This window comes from Myotis davidii, unplaced genomic scaffold (genome assembly GCF_000327345.1).
Source record: "Myotis davidii unplaced genomic scaffold, ASM32734v1 scaffold448, whole genome shotgun sequence".
Lineage (NCBI taxonomy): Eukaryota > Metazoa > Chordata > Mammalia > Chiroptera > Vespertilionidae > Myotis > Myotis davidii.
This window is the reverse complement of record NW_006383009.1, coordinates 1,137,688-1,142,397: the sequence shown is the minus strand read 5'-3', so window position 1 is coordinate 1,142,397 and position 4,710 is coordinate 1,137,688.

The following is a 4,710-nucleotide window of genomic DNA, read 5'->3' as shown; positions in this document are numbered from 1 at the left end:
AGTAGTGGGTGTGCAGGAGGTAGCTGATTGATGTCTCTCTCTGATCAATGTTTCTAACTCTCTATCCCTCTTCCTTCCTCTCTGGAAAAAATCAATAAAATATATTTTTAAAAATAAATCCAGCTGGCCACCCACCTCTCCTGCGTGAAGTGATGTCAGTTCTCACCTCCAGGGCCCGCCTTAGGAAGAGGTGAGCAAGGCCCCCCAGAGGGACACCCAAGAGGTCCCTTCCCCCAGGTGGACTGCAGGGCCAAAGCCGCCTAGAACATTGCACCCTCAGGGCCTCGCTTGCTTGGCCCAGCCCTGGCCCGTCCTGTTCCCTTCCCTTCTGCTCCTAACCACCGACAGTAATCACGTGTTGCATTCTAGCACTTTATTCATTTTCAGCCTGTATACAGTCAGCACATTATCTTATTTTATTCTCAATACAAAGCCTAAAGGGTTCTTTTCCCCATTTAACAGATGGAAACACTGAGGCCTGGAGGGTCCCTGCAGCAAGTCAGGGAGGCGTCTCAGCCGGGCTTTGCTGCGCAGCATGTTCCAGGCCCTCCGCCTGCACAAACCACCACCTCCCTGCCCTGACAAAGCCTCAAAGGACTGCACACTCCCAGCTCCTCACCATCCACCCTGCTGGCCACCTCCAGCATCTCATTTACATCCTCCCAAAGCGCTTTGAAGGAGGTCGTTGGGGCTATCATTACCATTGCACAGCCGAGGTCATGGAACTTCAGAGAAGTCAAGGCCTTTCCCAAGGCCACTGAGTTAGTTAGTAACAGCACACATGCTACATTCAGCCAGCATGGCCCACTGACATGATTCAAGTCACCATTCCTTCCCTCCCGGCACTCTTGCCTCATACATCCTTCCCTCCTCTTCCTTAACTGAAGACATGTCACAGCCCAGCCACCTTCTCCAGGAAGCTTTCCAAGCCCCCAATCACTTCCTGTGTTCTCCCATAGGACCCTGTATTAGCCCGTATTCTCCAGAGAAAGAGAGGATTGGCTCATGCAATTGTGGAGGCTGGCAAGTCAAATTCTGCACGGTAAGCCAGAGGGAGACCCAGGGAAGAGCTGCTATTGCAGCTTGAATCTGGAGGCTACCTACTGACAGAATTCCCTCTTCTCCAAGGGACCTCCATCTGTTTTCTCTTAAGGCCTTCAACTGATTTATTGAGGCCCACCATACCATGAAGAGTAATCTGCTTTACTCAAAGTCCACTGATTTAAATGTTAATCTTGTCTAAAACTACCTTCACAGTGAAATCTAGGCTGGTGTTAGATCAACATCTGGGCACCCACCTCAAGGGTAGCACGGCTCCCTCTCCTCTGTAGATGACCCTGCCATGTTTACTTGTCTGGTGGCCACCAGGCTGCGTGCTCCCTGCCGAGATCACGTGTCTGTCTTAGTCATCGCTGTATCCACGGATGAACACAGCATGAGGCCCTCTGGTAGAGCTCTATAAGCCGTCACAGGATGAATGAGTGAAACGAGATGTCGCTGCCCAGCCACCCAATGCTGCTGCTCTCCTGCGATCAGTGAGCATCAGCTCTTCCCCGTCTGCTTATCGGTCCTCTCCTCAGCTCTCCACCGTGGCAGAGCCTTCTCTGATGCAGCCAGTCAGGTGATACCATTGAGCAGAGGGAGTCGGGCCCAGCCACTTTGGCCTCAGGAAAGTCCCTGATGATCTTCCGCAAGGGATCTTCCCCTCCCTACTCCAGGCAGTCGCTTATTCCCTAGGGTCCTCTGTTCATCTCTGTGGTTGGCCTCAGGACTACTGCCCAGGCTTTCAGAGTTAGGGCTGAAGGACAAGCTGTAGGACTGGCTTCCCCAGGGAGACACCAGTGCTCGGAGGGGCAGGCTACACTGGGGACCAGGGTTGAGGCATAAACACAACACTTGTCCCTGCCCTCCCACCCTCCCACAACCTTTTACCTGGGTGACATCACATAAAGTACATATCAAGCTGTTGGGATCGAGCCCGAAACCTGGACATGTGCCCTTGACTGGATTCGAAGCTGGGACCCTTCAGTTCGCAGGCGGACACTCTATCCACTGAGCCAAACCGGCTAGGGCTCAAGCTCTTTATAAAAAATTAAAAAAAGATTTGCTATTGATTTTTAGAGAGAGGAAGGGAGAGGAAGAGAGAGAAGCATCAGTGTGAGAGTGCAACATTGATCGGCTGCCTCCTGCGTGCTCCCTACAGAGGATAGAGTTCGCATCCCGGGCATGTGCCCTGATGGGAATTGAACTGGGATGATGCCCAACCAACTGACCCACACTGGCCCAGGCTTTTAATTTTTAATTGATTTTAGGAAGAGAAGAAGGAAGAGAGAGGGGGAAACATTGATGTGAGAGAGAAACATTGATCAGTTGCCTCCTATACATGCCCCGACTGGGATTCGAACCTGCAACCTTTTTTTAAAAAAATATATTCTATTGATTCCTTCACAGAGAGAAAGGAAGGATAGAGAGCCAGAAACATCGATGAGAGAGAGATATCAATCAGCTGCCTCCTGCACACTCCCCACTGGGGATGTGCCCACAACCAAGGCACATGCCCCCGACCAGAATCGAACCTGGAACCCCTGAGTCCGCAGGCTGACGCTCTATCCACTGAGCCAAACCAGTCAGGGCAAACCCGCAACCTTTTAGTACACAGGATGACATTCTTACCAACTGAGCCACCTGGCCAGCGCCCAAGCTCTTTTAAAGCAAAAGAGAAGTTGCATAAGGATGACGTGGGATGGGAGCAAAGGAACAGAGGGGTCAAGGGGAATATGTAAAACACATGCCAAGTATGTGTGTGTGCACGAGTGTGTGTGTGTGCATGAGTGTGTGTGTGTGCGCGTACATGAGTGAGTAAGTGAGTATGTGTGTGTATGTAAGTGTGTGCATAAATACACTGTGAACCTTTTATGTTCACATGGGCAGGTAGAGCCGCCTGCTCCCCCATCCCAGCATGCTCCCACTAAACACACACACACTAGCCTAGTTCAGGCTCCCCATTTCCCGGCTGCGTCCTGGAGGCTGCTCTGCAGAGGGGAAGGCCAGTGCCTGGGAAACAGCCTGCAGCAGGCATTGCAGAGGCAGGTCGAGGCTCAGACACCCCTGGGGTCAGAAGGGAAGGAGTAAGGCTTAGGGCAAAAGAGGAGATAGAGCTGAACCAGGATAGGACCAGTCCAGGGGGAAATCACCAAGGATACACCTGGATAATGAGATGCAAATTGCCAGGCTGAGGGTGGAGGAGATGCTTATATGCAAATGAGCAGGCCAGGCCTCTATCTGGATTAAGCTCAGCTATAGTTTTTAACCCCTTTTTGGTAGAATTAGTCCCCAAGCTAAGGGGGCAGAGAGCAGCCCTCTCCATTCTGCAAAAGGGAAAAATGAGACCCACCCATGGAGAGTGTCCAAGTGGGCAGTGGAGAAGCAACTAAGTGCCAAAATTCAGGGGGGCACCTAGAGCCTCATCCAAGAGGCCCTTCCCCACCCCACGACCCCAGGAATCTGCTTGCATCCTAAGCCCCAGTGTACAGATTCATGTGTGCAAATGACCCAGCACACATGAATCCCTATCTATGTTAAAATCCCTATCTATTACTCCATTGGACTAATATCTCCCTATCTAAGGAGCCAGGCCTGCATCAGACCCAGGAGGATGGGGCTTGAAGGATAAAGGACCAGGAAGAGGAACCAGGGAGAAACTGGGGAGGGAATAACGTCATGAATATGGAAGAGGAGAAGGAAGAAGGCAGGCATCAGAAGGTGGGGCCTGGAGCAGCGGCTGCCTGGCATTCCCAGGAGAGCAGAGCAGAAGGGAGAGAAGCAGCTGCCAACTGGCTCCCTTGCAGAGCAGGGTCCCCACAAAGTTTGGTTCCAATTCCCCTTCTGCGGTAGATGTGTGACCTTGAGTAAGTCACTTAACCTCTTGAACTTGGGTTTCATTGTCTGTAAAGTGGGAACCAGTGCTCCCAGCCCTGCCTACTTCACAGAGTGACCAAGGATCACGTGAGCTCATGGCTGTGAGAAGGCTTGATAAAGTGCTATGCAAATGGAGCTGGCGTCATAATTCCTGGCCCAGCAGTCAGCCAGGGGGTCAGGCCAAAAGATAAGGGTCTTCCCTTCCCCACGAAGCAACAGGCGTGCGGGGCAGGGCGGGGCAGGAGACGTCCTAAGAATCCTGCCTCTCGAGCCCCACAGCCCTGGGTTAGCCCAGGTGGCCTTGGGGTCAGGAGACTTGGCTGCTGGTCTGGCCTCTGGCCCCAGTCACCTGGGTGGCCTTGGGTGAATCACTTCCTCTCTCTGGGCCTGAGCTTCCCACGTGCGGAATGCGGTCCCTGGGCCGGATGGCCTCTGGGGCACAGCACGAAGCCTGCTGCCCGTGCAGAGCAGAGAACCGCTGACCCTTTGGCTGATGGGTGACCCAGGAGAACTCAATTTGTGTTTGGTTTCATTTTTGCTTCTTGAGCAAGAAGCGCTGCTCAGCATCACATGGAGGGGTCAAACGCTTTTCACTTCTCCTTCAAAGAGGGAAGGATGGGCCTTTCTGCTTCTCAGAGGCGGCCTCTCCCAGCCTGGGGAGTGGGTCAGGAGGCCTTTCTCGGTGACTGGAGGGCAGGGTCCTTCCTGTCTGCTCTCCCCGGGAAATCTGGAGAGTGCGGACACTTGTGGGGTGAGCCTAAAGGCAGGTGGGCGGGGCCGTGCAGAGGAAAG